At 38.4% G+C, this 15,120-nt stretch overlaps 1 protein-coding gene across 2 annotated transcripts in view; it reads right to left on the bottom strand.

The window, feature by feature from the left end:
* Window positions 1–15,120, bottom strand: part of actr3b (actin related protein 3B) — a 108,005-nt gene that overhangs the window by 86,602 nt on the left and 6,283 nt on the right. The gene's annotated exons all lie outside the window — the stretch shown is intronic.

Raw genomic sequence — 15,120 nt, 5'->3', positions numbered from 1 at the left:
GCAGTGGAAGAGCTTGTGGATCTGGGCTAAAAAAAAAAAAACATAATCCCCAGCAGTAATCAGCGCACACCAGCCACAGCTTAAAAAACTCAGCCAAAGCTCAGTTCGCTGTCGCACCTTTGTAGAAGCGTGACCGGTAACAGTGAGTAACAGAGAAAGGAGACAAAAATAAAAAGAAAGGATTTCAAAAGGCAAAAGGCTTTAAAGAAAGCCACAAAAGATCTAAAAAAAAGGTATTTCCTATGTTTCTTTTTTTAAGTTTCTTTGCTTGTAGTTTTGTTGTTTGTTATTTCGTGATAAGAAATGATCATGTTATTCCGAGATATGAATCTATGACGTTATTTCATAATATGAAATGATCACGTTATTTCGAATTATGAAATGATCACGTTATTTTGTGATAAACATTTATCACGTTGTTTCATGATATTTTAACGTTATAACGTGAAAACATCAATATGGTTTTACTTTGATACACGGCCAAGCCAGCGCGCTTCCGTTTTACTTCACGTCGCCTCCAGCAGCTTTGCTTGAGGATGGCTGAAAATGTGGATTCTCCACTCTCGAGATATCTTCGAGGTCGGGGTGTTCCAGAGGACTGTCCCCTACGAATGGAGCAAGATCATGTAAGTGTATACTGTTTACGTCCTCAATTGGTAGTTTGCCATAGAACTGCTGAATATGGCTGCTAGGTGCATAGCGAGTGATTGGCAGTGGCAGTGTGCAACTCTGCTAAAATTCGGCAACTATGTGGCCTTAAGCTCTGACACATGTCTGTGTTTTTCGATTTGCATGGATAAAGACCAATATTGTTGACGGCATGCACCCCAGTCTTAAATAGCAACCATAAGCTAATCAGAAAAATGGGGCTTAGCACTAGTTGCTAGCTATTTGGCTTCTCCAGTAAAGGGGTGAGATCTGCTCCAAAGCGCTGCTATGTTTGGACTTTGGACACTTTACCCGGGAACTTCGGTAAAACGCTCTCTCTTACAAACCTCAAAATATGGCACAACACTTCGGGCACAACATTATCAGGACCTCTACGATTTCTGTAATTCCAGTGAACATGTTTTATGCGCAATAAGACAAGAAGCTCGGAGGGAAAGGAGCATTTTCTCCCTTGATCTGTTTCAGGGGTGCAGTGAAGATAATCAGTTATCTACATTTATAACCTGCTGATTATTAATGTACTAGTGTTACAGTTAGATGTACAGTACAGTGTGCAGATTTTGCCATGGCGTCGGTTCCCTGGCCGCGAGACACCTGCCGCGCGTGCAGTCCTGAGCTTCGCGGAGCTTATTTACCAACAATATAGACAAATACAGTCAATTACAGTCACGAATAAAAGAGACAAACATTTTACTGATGCAGGATGACTGTGTTATTAAAACCAGATCACTGGAATTACAGAAATTGTGAGCACGAATTAAAGAAATCGTGAGCACGAATTGCAAATCGTTCACTCGAATTAAAGAAAACGTGAGCACGAACTGCTATATCGTTCACTCGATTTAATTATTTTTTTTATCCACGGCCCCTCCCGGGCTCCGTAAACCTGAGTTTGCCCATAGTTTTGTAAAATCAGAAACTAAATGAGGGGAAACTACGACATTGTGCAGTTTTAAAATTGCAGTTATAGTATCACTGCATATACCGCAGTAGCCTATACCTGTATTAGTGCTGTAAGTGCATTGTTTTGGATAAATCAGAACTGCTACAAGAATACTGCACTTAAATGCAGAAAAGACAGCAGCTACCTGTTCTGCTATTCTGCCACTAGAGGGCGCTAGAATACCAGTAAAGGGTGCAACATATCTAAGGCTGTTTGCTTTTTTTACTCTGATTCTAGTGAAAACAAATAGCAAAAGTATTGGCTCGTGCTTTTTATTGATCCTTAAACCCCTCTACATCACATATTCAAAATCTACCTTCATCAATGAAGTAGAACAGACTTTTTGAAGGTGAAGGTAGATGAAGGTAGATTTTGAATATGTGATACAATGGGGTTTAAGGATCAATACAAGGTACCATTACTATTGCTATTTGTTTTTGTTGCACCTTTTTTCAGCTTGATTGACTGGACTATTAGTGATCTGAATTTAGTAGTCTCATTTTAGGCTATATGGGCTATAGTGAGAAGTTGATTGATGATACTTGATTGTGTTTGTCTTAATTAATTTAGTTACTGTGTGCATTGTTTAATTATTATAAGCACTTAGTCTCAGTTCATAAAGATAATGCTATCATACTACACCCCTTCTTTGATTCCTTTGTGTGTACATACAGTATGTTATGTAGTCTTGTTCTTGAGTTGTAATTATTATTATTATTATGTCTTGACAGATTGATGCCACAGTCCTTGATTATATGGACGACAACACTCTGGCTGACTACATCCCAACTTATGGAGACAGGATTGCGGCAAGACGCTTCTGTTTGCAACACAGTGCCACTGCCAAAACAAAATAATCTGCAAAACATTCAATGCTGGAAAAACTGAAGAAAAAAATGGCCATTACTGTGAGTGATGATGAGAACAATAACCAGGAGACATCTACCAAAAGACAGAAAAGACATTATGCAAAGTGCAACAAATTTGCAGAAAAAAAGACAAGAAAAGTGGAGTTGGGATAGATTCAGGAAGGCAAGCAAGTCAGAAAACGCAAAGGAGGGGGGACAAGGACCCTTGATGTACCCAAAGAATCAAAGAAGGCGGATATACTGCAGTATGCCAAGGATATTTTCTTCCCAAATGGAAAAAACAAGCTAGGAAAGTTTGACACATTTAGCTATGACATAGTAGATTATCAGGAAGAAGCTATTTTTGATGATGCTATTACAGTTGGGGAACTCTACAGCGTACTAAGAATGGGAGTGTTGAGATTCTACCTGTGCACAAAGGTTCCAAAAGTTGAGGATGCTGAAGAAAGTGTCGCGGAAGAATCAACAATTAACCAACAAATACAGAATAGCATGCATGAAGAGGACGAGCAGCCTCTTCCAACTGTCGATACAGAACCATTTCTAGACACATCTGAGGTGATGATTGGCCCTTTTCTCGGAGAACCCACGGCTGGCCAACTGGATGACACGTTGTTATCAACCTGACCAGGCAGTGTTGGGCACGTTACTTTGAAAAAGTAATTAGTTATAGTTACTCATTACTTCTCCAAAAAAGTAACTGAGTTACTAACGGAGTTACTCCACTATAAAAGTAATTAGTTACCAGTAAAAGTAACTATCGCGTTACTTTTATTATTCGCCCGTCAAAAAAAAAAAGGAAATGAATTATGTATTTACTATTATTAGAAAAATACCAAACGATAATAAACCCAAAATGTTGACAAAAATATAATCTAACGAATTACAAAAAATAAAAACGAAATTCTTCACAGAACCAAAGAAAATTACTAAAACATATAATACTGAAAAAAACGGAAAAAACGGAAAAACGCGTCTGGGGATGGAGTTAAACAAACCAAGCCACACTCAAAGGAAATATGTATATATAAACAAAACAAAATAATGGACAAAAACAACAATCTAATGACCGTTAAAATGGTATTAATATAACAGCTTCACCAAAAGAGAATAGAGCTTAGATCGGCCCAAAAAATCCGACCCGACCCAGCCGGAGCCCGTGCACGTTCTGCCCAAGCCCGAACCATGAACTGTCATTATCAGCCCGAGCCAACCCAAACCATAAACTCTCTGTTTTCGGGCTGATTGAATGAGTGAAATATAATCAGAATTATGTTAATTAACACTGTAACATAGAAGCATAGAACTATTATTTAATTTAAATGATTTTTAAGAACAGCTACACACAGTGCTGCAAGTCAAACACGGAGGCGTTCACGTGCCCCCAGAGCTACGTGATTACATTTTTCATTTTATTATAGTTTGATTCAGTAAGTTTTAATTTGTTTTTAGGGTGGGCTTGCTAGTTTTTATTAGTTTTCACACATCTCATCAGAGAGATCAATCTAATAAACGTGAGAGAGAAAGAGAGAGAAAGAGAGAGAGAAAGAGAGAGAGAGAGAAATATTTGCTTGTTCTGGAATGAGCTACTCACAGGTAAATGTTCTCACATACTGAATCTCCTGTTTCTCTTTCATCTGCCTCGCACGCATATTGTAATCCCATACATAGTTCTGCAGTTTTTCAGTGTTTTCTGTCGTATTTTGCGGCTACACCGCCCGCTGGACAACTCCGCTGTACAACAGCTCTTATAAATAAATTAAACACGAAAATTCAGTAATTTTAGTTCGTTTTAGTTAGTTTTATAAACACAAAATACAGTTCGAGATAGTTATGTTTTTTTTCCTTTTAATTACCGTTTTTATTAGTTTCAGTTAACACAAATGTTTTTTCACTTTCAGTTTTCGCTATTTCGTTCGCTTTAGTGAACAATAATAATTGGTTATTTAGCAACATTGTGATTATCACACCAGAGCTTTATACAAAATAAAAATAGGAGCCCGATTTTGGGACGGTCTTTGGGTCAGGTCGGGTTCGGGCAGAGAATCTAAGCTCTAAAAGAGAAAGCAGCAGCACCACAAAAACCGGAGCAGCTAAAAAGAGCTTAACTTCCTTAAATCGGAACTTGGCCTGTCCAGGGCAATCACTGAATTGATTAGAGCACCAAATCGTCACAATTGTGCCTCACTTCACCACGCCAACACACAGGCACAGCGGCCAGAAGCTCAAGTTCACCGGAAAGAAGAGGGGTTAACCAGGGCAAACCAAAGTCACAACAAAAAAAAGTTCATAGAGGCTAAAGTAACGTGCAGTAACGGGGTGTCGGAAATGGTAACGGCGTTATAGTTACAGTCAGAGTAATTAGTTAGATTACTCGTTACTGAAAAAAGTAACGGAGTTAGTAACACCGTTAGTTTTAACGCCGTTACTCCCAACACTGCCTGCAGGTCAATGAGGACACTGCCATCATATCAGTCCTATTCCCCAGTGCAAGCTCAGCACTCATCATTCCAGACACAGCAAGTGACAACTCATCCAACATGTCTCACTCCACAAGTGCAGCAAACATTGCTCCTGAGTCAGCAGCTATAGATGATGTAGCAGGTACCTCTACAAATTCATCTGTGAATATAACAGTTAAACTACACAGGGTCAATCTTCTGGAAGAGGAGGATTCAGCACTTCTCAAGCACTCCCTTCGATACACTTTCATTGATGAAAGAGGAGCCGACCACAATGGTGTTTCAAGGGACGTGTATGCTGCGTTTTGGACACAACTTCTGGATCACACAGCTGAAAGGGAAGTGCCTGAGAGTTCCATCTCTGTGTCCTAAATGGCAAGAGAAAGAATGGAAATCCATTGGCCGAATCCTCCTCAAAGGATTTCAAGACAATGGCTATTTTCCCTGTCGCTTATCCCCCGCTTTCGCAGTTTCACTCATTTTTGGTGAGAATGAGGTCTCAGATGATGTGCTTTTTGAAAGTCTTCTTCGGTTTGTTAGTCAATCAGATAGGAAGTTAATCACTACTGCCTTAAAAGAAGATCTTTCAGAGGACGACCAGGATGAGCTGATTGATCTGCTGGACCGCTTGGATGTGACAGCCCTTCCAACACGAAACAATTTGAAAGGCATCCTTCTAAAGGTAGCACACAAACAGCTGATCCAAAAGCCAAGATATGCATGCGAGAAGATGTCCTTAATTGCTGGTGCCTCCCTGAAAGAAGCTTTCGTGAACACACTACATGTTCTGCTTATGTACGGAGACAAAAAGCCAACAACCAAAAAGCTTTTGAAATTACTTGAAGCTTCTCCTTCCACTCAAGCAGAAAACCAGAGTTTTCGTTTCCTGAAACAGTACATCAGGGGATTGGATGATATTGGTCTGAGAAGGATGCTAAGGTTCATGACAGGGTCTGATGTTGTCTGCGTTGACAAGATTGACATCATGTTTACATCTGCTGATGGACTTGCACGCCGGCCTGTAGCACACACCTGTGGCCCAGTTCTGGAACTGCCATGGATATATGCCTCCTATCCTGAACTACGCACTGAATTTGACGGCATACTGATCAATAATACCTCGTATGAATTTAGCATTATGTAAGTTTACTATGATATAGTTATCTCAACCGATAGTAGCAGAAGCAGGAGGTATTCGGGTATGTATGTTTGAACATCTGAACAGAAATGGTTTAAAAGTTAACAGTTCTATCAGCATTTACTGTATTATTTTTTTACTGTATATAGTTTTTTAAACTCTGTAACTTGTTTTACCTGTTATAGTGATGCCAGTTATAAAGTGTCTTATCGGCTTGAGAGCTGTTGTTGAACACATTTTTAGACACTGGAGCAGAGCATTTTATAATCTGTCAAATTTAAACAAAGCAAGCCTGTTGTCTTATGTTCATGAGTTTGAAAGTACAGTCGGCTCAAGACATTAACTGAATTCTTAACTGTTGATAGGTTCCACAGAGCACAATGTGCCTAAGTCCTGTTATGTCTTCACATAGTGATTGTTTTCATCTGACAACTTGTATGTAATATGTAATGCATTTTGAGCTCAGATGGGAGAGCATTGTGGCACTATAATGGTTCATCTACTGTATGTTACTACAAAAGTAAATTGGACTGACTTATACACACTTGTAAGTCTCATTTTTTCATTGATTACTGACAGACCCTAATACTATATGCTGAGAAACACAACAGCTTTTTGTGACTAGGTTTATTTCACTTTTATGAAAACAAAAGTGATGAGGTTGACAGAAGCAAACACAAGAATAAACCTCCATGTTATGTTGATTCGTACCCCCTTGTGCTGAGAAACATAACCACTCCTTGATTCTAACACTACCATGTTAAACAATGCCCTATCACCTATACATTTGACTATTTACCTGTCTAACAACACTTATTTCTTATAGGTATTCAGGTCACAGCACTGCATGCCCACTACATCGTATGCAACAGTATTTAGTACTAGAGACATGTCGAGTATTTTAACTGCAGATTTAGGGCAGGAATTCATGAAAGAATTGATCAAGTAAAGAACAAAACAAAAGCATGATCATTGTGATTTAGATGTTCACCATTCATTATTCTTAGCACTAAAGATACAGCTATCATGGGATAATGTCCAAGTCTTTAAGGATGCATGCTCTCAGGAAAAGATTATAACATTATAACAAGAAATTATCACGTTATTTCGTGATATAAAATTATCACGTTATTCCGAGATAAGGAACTTTCATGTTATTCTGATACTGAGCCAAATATATATTAGGGCTTGGCAGCTCTGAGTTTCCGTACAGAATAAAACGTGTAGGGTTCTGAAAATATTTATTTACCACAGAATGTGATGGACATCATTCCACCCATTCAGAAATTCAGCTTAGACATGGAACACCAAATTATCAGTGACCATCAAATTATCATTTGTAAATTAAGGGATCAGAGTCTGGAGGAAGAGTGGAGACACACACAGTCCAAACTGCTTGAGGTCTAGTGTGAAGTTTCCACCAATCAGTGATGGTTTGGAGAGACATGTCATCTGCTGGTGTTGATCCACTGTGTTTTATTATCAAGTCTAAAGTCAGTGCAGTTTTGTTTTCCCACAAAATCTTACAGCGCTTCATGCTTCCCTCTGCTGACAACTTTTAGGAAGACGCAGATTTCATTTTCCAGCAGGACTTGGCACACTGCCCACACTGCCAACAGTAAAAGTTGGTCTTACATAATATTCTAATTTTGTGAGACACTGATTCTTTTTTTTATTGGCTGTAAGCCATAATCGTTTTATTGAAGCTTTAAGTTTCCACATTTTACGTTTGAATGTCTGGGTTTTATATTGTCTGTATTGTACTGTATTTGTTCCATGTTGCACCATGGCCCTGGAGTTAAATTTAACATTAAACCTTTGTTCAAGGGACAACTGCTTCTACATTTTGTTCCTAAATGAAAAAAAAAACTAATGGAACAAAAATATTAATGTATTATTTTTGTAATTTCTAGATTTATAAATAAGTATGGGTTTTAAAATTGTATGCATCAGTATAATGAAAATAAGTTGAATTGATTTCAACAGTTCTTCCAATACAAGGAAAAACCTGTTGTATCTACTATATATTTATATATAAGATTTTATTGTTTCATTTCAATACAAAATTAACTGTTTTACTGAAGGTGAGTCAGAAAACAAACTGTGAGGTTTATTAGAAAAGAATAAAGAATAATTCTAAAAGGGAACATAGAGACAGTCTAAGTCAAAATATATTAAATGAGTTAACAATAAACAGGCTTTACACAAGGTAGATGACAATCATGCAAACTTATCCTAAAAAAGAGAAAAAGGAAAAATATATAAAAATAAAAAAAAAATAAATCCAAAAGTAACACAATCAAACAATCACTTAGTATACACTGGTGAAACCAATACAAATTTTCACAAGGAATATTGGTTCATATACACTTGTACACAGGTGCGTTGAATCGGTGGACATAGTAGTCACATGACTGGTATGTGCATTATAGAAAAGATCTGTAAGCAGTGAGATGGACTCTGTAAGGGTGGAAGGGACATGATGATATAATCAATCAAACAAACAGGAAAACGGATCTGTTCATCCAGAAAAAGACCGATTCTTATGGTTGCTCATTTGATTTCCTTCTAGGGTGAATGCGCTGGTGTTTTCTGAGATTAATCTCTTGAATAAAGCTCTTCCCACAGTCTGTGCAGTGATACGGTTTCTCTCCAGTGTGAATAAATTGGTGTCTTTTGAGATTAATCTGTTGATTAAAGCTTTTGCCACACTCTGAGCAGTGGTACGGTTTCTCTCCAGTGTGAATGCGCTGGTGTCTTCGGAGTTGACTGTGTCCAGTAAAACTCTTCCCGCAGTCTGAGCAGTGATACGGTTTCTCTCCAGTGTGAATGCGCTGGTGTTCTTTGAGACAACTCGGTTGAGTAAAGCTCTTCCCACACTCTGAGCAGTGATACGGCTTCTCACCTGTGTGAATGAGCTGGTGTTGTCTGAGACACCACTTTTGAGTAAAGTTCTTCCCGCAGGTTGAGCAGTGATACGGTTTCTCCGCTATATGATAGAGCTGGTGTTCTTTAAGGCAACTCTGTTGAGTAAAGCTCTTCCCACAGTGTGTGCAGTGATACGGTTTGTCTTCAGTGTGAATGCACTGGTGTTCCTGGAGATCACCTGTTTGGGTAAAACTTTTCCCACAGTCTGAGCAGTGATGGGTTTTCTCCTTGCCTGTACTCTTCTCCACATTTCTGCATGCTGTAGTAGTTTTGGAGATTCTTCTGGATGCCATATTTCCTTCTTTCTTTCAGCAGCTTAATATTCAGCTTTGTAAAGTCTCCTGCTTGTGCATTCGTAGATAAAAAATCAGGAACTGGAGAGGACTTGGATTGGGATGGCATTCATTTCTGAAGAGACAAAAGAAGAGTAATTATATGAATTTAATGTGAACCAAAACTCTGTTCAGTGTAAAGTAAATCTCTACATTTTTAAAACATTTACTGAGATACAAGACCTGAGCATTATTGTTACAACCCTATTGGTCAAAATCTGTATTAAATGAGTTTACATGAGAAGTGTAATGTTTAAAAGGAAACACGGCATTCCAGCACAAAAAAAAACTTATCCCATCTGTGAAACATGGTGGTGGAACTATCAGTATCAGTATAAATATCAGTTTTGCTGTATCTTGGACAAAAGGTTTTTTTATGATTGATGGATCAATGAATTCTGCGTTATACCAGCAAATTCTGAAGAAAAGCGTACAAAGGACATGTGTGTGAGCTAAGGTTTAAGAGAATGTTGTATAAGGAGCTGAAGCAGCAGTTCATAGAAGGAAATCCACCAACATAACAGAGATGAAGATGTTTTGTACATATCTACTATTTATGTGGTTTGATTTGATATAGAGATGACTAAATGAGTCACAGACTGTCAAGCCCTACTGTATCTATTAGGACTTATTCCTATTGTTTTATGTCATTTATACAAGGATGTGTAACAAGTGTGACATAGATTTATAGCTTTGTAAGTCTCCTAAACCTTCTGAATTAATTTACATGTGTTTCAGGAAAGCGTGGCAACTCGGTTCTGATACATCAGCTCACAGACGCCTTGTGCTGATCCACATCACCCTAGGAGTGATGAGGGAAAAGAGCACCATCTACCCACCTAGAGAAAGCAAGGCCGATTGTGCAGTTGTGCTTAAGTCATAATTTCATCCTCCATATAATTTCACAGAAAACCCGCTATTTTAGTGTAATAATAAATCTAATAATAAGGTTTTATCCTCTACATTAATTAATTTAAAGAATTAGTTGAACAGGAACATTTAGTTTTTGAAATTATTATAGCAGCATGGTGAGGAGAAGGTCAGGTAAGACACTGTGAAGTGGAATTCCATTATACCACTGGTGTTTTTTTTTTATTAGGTAGTGCTGGTTAGATTTGCAAATTTAATTTTTAGTGTTATAATAAATATAATATTAAGAAAAAAATCCTACTTTTTTCAATTAGTTTTGAAGTTTTTTTTTTTTTTTTTTTTTTTTTCTTGAAATACTAGTTCATAGTATTTCATTTACAGACTTTTTCAGGACTCCGGAAGCTGATGGCAAACTGCATGACCGGGATTCGAACCAAAGAACAGCAAGTTTTTGAAGAGCTGTGTATCTCAATGAACTGGTGCCAGTTTTTTATATTATGCTGAACTCTTCCTTTAATTTAAGTTGTTATGAGTTAAGAGTATAAAAATGAATTAAACCTGCAGTAGTTGGCTCTCCTTGCTGGTCCATCAATACAAAAATGTTTTTGCCATTCCCTCTCCTTTTGCATTTGTTTTTTATTCCCTTTATTCTAATTCTTTTTTTTAACTGTTTCAATGTTTTTAAGTACTTTACTTTTATTCATATTTTAACTTATGTTTTAAATAATAGTTTTATTTGTGAGTACACTGTTTAGCCCTTCTGTAAAACACACTGTAAAGCATTTTAAGCTGCATTTCTGTATAAAAATAGGTCTAATCTAAAGATGATCATTTTTGGTCAAGATTTTTCAGATATCAAACAGCTTAAATGCCTAATAATACTACAATGAATGGTTTCTGATTAGCCTAAACATCTAAAAAAAATTTAAATAAGGCAGAAACAAACTAGAAGAAGATCATCCACCTTTAGAATGAGTTTCTGTTTGTCTAGATAAGTGTAAATGTAAAGTAACTGAAGAGTTGAAGAGAGGAGAAGTTTCATACCTTCACCAGTTCAGCTGTTTGTGTTTCTTCTGCTCCTCCAGTTCACTGGAGTTACTGTGATCACAGTCCTGCACTGCAACACCACGCTGAAACCACCTGGGCATAGAAAGGGGTGGAACTGGGGGCGTTATTTAAAAGCTCATGCTACTTTCCCTTCAAAATAAAAGCCAGATTTGTCAAATATTAAATTTAAATAGGCAAAAAAATTGTTTTTGAAATGATTATTGCAGCATAGTGAGGAGAACGCAGATAAGACGCTGTGAAGTGGAATTTCATTATACTACTGATTAGATTTGCTAATTGTATAGAGGACAAAATTGACATAAGTATAACTAAACAAATGCACATATAAATAAATAAACATAAAAACTGTGAAGACAAATACATTAAAAAATATTGTATTTCTTGATTGATTGATTGATTGATTAGTGTATTTCTACAATTAGTTATTTATATATTACTGATTTATCAATTCGTTTATTTATATAATGTAGAAATACATCAGTCAATAAATAAATAAATGCAGCAATTCAGAAACAACCCCAAATAAAGGTTCATGCTTAAAAAAATATGGAAATAGATTCCTGGTATAAATCTAAATGGGTACTTTTTCATGACAAAATGTATTTATTAATATATTTATTTATTAATCTATACAATTACGTATGCATGTATTTATTTATTTATACTCGTGTCATAATTTCTTCCTCCATATAATTTCACAGAAAACACGCTATTTTAGTGTAATAATAAATCTAATAATATTTTATTATCTACATTAATTAATTAATTAATTAATTAATTGATTGAACAGGAAAAATTATTTTGAATTGATTATAGAAGCATAGTGAGGATAAGGTCAGGTAAGACACTATGAAGTGGAATTCCATTACATCTCTGGTTTGTTTTTTTTTAGGTAGTGCTGATTAGATTTGCCAATTTTACAGAAAACTCGATATTTTAGTGTTATAATAAATCTAATATTAAGAAAAAAATCTTCCTTTTTTCAATTAATTTTGAAGTTCTTTAAATATTTTCTTATTTTATCTTTTTTCTTGAAACACTAGTTCATAGTATTTCATTTGCAGACTTTTATTATCTTTTCGGGGGACTTTTATTTTGACACACACTCGATTTTGGACTCAACAACCCAACAAGCCCCGCCTCCTCTTCCTCCTCCTCCCAGAGCATGGCTGTATTCGGAATGGCATACTACTATACTGCGTACTGCATACTGCACTAGTATGTACTGCATACTACACACTGCCCAGTATGTAGTATTCGGTACTGTAACACTTTTGATTGTAGTACCCTACACGGTCCTGCTGTGACACACCAGTCAGTGCTCTGTAGTGCTCCGAATTCCTCAGAGTGAGTTGTAAACAGAAAGAACATGAAAAATGTCCTACCTTTTCATTATTAAAACTAATGAGATCTGCATACTGTCCAGAACAGCAATTGCTGCTTTTATTTTAGAGTTTAGCAGCTAACCCAATTCTAACAACCAATTAGCAGCAGCCCCCACAACCCAAGTATGTTCCAGTTATATTTAAATATGTTTTTCTATTTATTTTAGTAGATTACTATTTTCATCTATGTAAGTACCAACAAGAAGAAAACATTTAAACAAACTCTCATTCATATTTACACAATCTCAACACAAATCAAACAATTTTATTAATTTGTATTCAAATCATTCCCTTATTTAAAAGAAAAATATGTATTTAAACACAGGGAATTATTTATTAAATCAACAGAACGATTTATTAAACAAAGGTAATTATTTATTAAATAAAGAGAACAATTTATTAAAACTGAGGGAATTTTTTATTAAAGTAACAGAATAATTTATTAAAACTGAGGGAATCATTTATTAAAATAACAGAATAATTTATTAAAACTGAGGGAATCATTTATTAAAATAACAGAATAATTTATTAAAACTGAGGGAATCATTTATTAAAACTGAGGGAATCATTTATTAAAATAACAGAATAATTTATTAAAACTGAGGGAATAATTTACTGCATCAAGGAAAGTAATGGCTCACCGCTGTCGAGACCCTCCGCTGTCCCGGCCGCGGAAAGCGCTCGGTCGCGGCAGCGGAGGGTCCCCGCCGCGGAGAACGCGCGGCCGCGGCAGCGGAGGGTCCCCACCCGCGGAGAACGCGCGGCAGCGGAGAGTCCCGGCGGCGGACAGCGCTCGGCCGCGGCAGCGGAGCGTCCCCGCCGCGGAGAACGCGCGGCCGCGGCAGCGGAGGGTCCCCACCCGCGGAGAACGCGCGGCAGCGGAGAGTCCCGGCGGCGGACAGCGCTCGGCCGCGGCAGCGGAGGGGGCTCGACAGCGGTGAGCCAATACTTTCCAAAATAATTCCCTTAATTTAAAAATATATTTATTTATAAAATTTAAAAATCTCTCGCACTCGCCTCCATCTTGTTTTTTTCTGAAGCGAGCTGGAGAAGCCAGTCGCAATGCATGTTGGGATGCAGTACACCGCGAAGATAGCTCTCCATGCACACTGCGGAATCGGAGCGGAGTAGTACACCATCCGGGTACCTGTAGTGCACTACAGATCCTCAGTTTGGTCACATACGGTGTACTGCATACTGGCTTTAGGCAGATTTAGTACGCGAGTAGTATGTAGTATGCCATTCCGAATACAGCCCATCTCCAGCATCCAGTGCTGCTTCAGCAGCTTTAGAGACTCACAGCTGTTAGAAACAAACCACAGCTCTGCTCTGACTGAGGGAACAATAGTGAAATATATATATATATTCACCACTAAATACATTGAATACCCTAAATGCAATACCCTAAAAGGCAATACACAAAAAAAAAAATTAACAAGCTTTTATTATCCCAGCAGACAGACAATTAAGCACAATACATTTTCTCCAAACCACCCCCACTACAAAAGGCATAAAACAATAGTTTGGGGGGGTCTTATACTTATACTTCTTACATATTGTGGCGTGGAAGAGGAAGGAAGACCCGTGAGACTCATGCTGAATGCTCAACAGCTCCTTTATTGAACAGGCTTGCTACTCACTTACAGCCTTTAACAAGACTAGGAAAGCTAAAACCATCCCCACAGAGCTAAATAGCCCAAAGGCCACCAACCCAGCTGTGTGTCTCCCAGATGGCAGATCCAGAGTGGTGCCCACCCTCTCTGCATAACCCCTCCCAAGGGAGATGCCCCACCCCTGCCATCCCCACACACAGAAGAACAGAAACATGCCCGCAGGCAGCCACACACACAACCCAGAGCCGCCACATAGCCCCCCTCCCAAGGGTCAGCCGTCCCGGCGACCCCACCAACCCAACACAAACCCTGTGTACAACAGAACATTTTTATTTTTTTATTATTTTTCATTATTTTTAATTATTATTTTTTTTATTATTATCAGTCGCAAACAAAGTCATTAAGGCGGGCGGGCGGCCTGCCAGCGGCTCCGAAGAGCCAGAGTTCAGGTCAGGCACGAGTGCAAGGCCGGCAGGCTCCGGCCTATAGGGGGCCAGCCTATCACGGTGCACAATCATAGTGCGTCTGCCCCACCGGATCTTATACACCACCTCCCCCAGCCTGGACAGCACCAAGCACGGACCCACCCAGGCCGACTGGAGCTTCGGGCACAGTCCCTTCTTCCGCTGAGGGTTATATAGCCAAACCCTCGCCGCCAACGGGTCCCCAAACAGCGCGTGTCGTACGCACGCTTCTGCTTCTGTCCGGCAGCAGACTGGTTGGAGCGCGCTAGACGGTGTGCTAATTCCAGCGAAGACATAAGGTCCGAGACAAAAGTGGGCGTGTCCTCCCGTCAGGAGGCGCCCCAAAAGCCAGGGAGACCGGCGTCCTCAGTTCGCGCCC

Source organism: Astyanax mexicanus, chromosome 6 (assembly GCF_023375975.1).
Source record: "Astyanax mexicanus isolate ESR-SI-001 chromosome 6, AstMex3_surface, whole genome shotgun sequence".
In the NCBI taxonomy this organism is placed as follows: domain Eukaryota; kingdom Metazoa; phylum Chordata; class Actinopteri; order Characiformes; family Acestrorhamphidae; genus Astyanax; species Astyanax mexicanus.
Note: the sequence above shows the minus strand (reverse complement) of the source record. Positions and strands in the feature narration are given on the sequence as shown.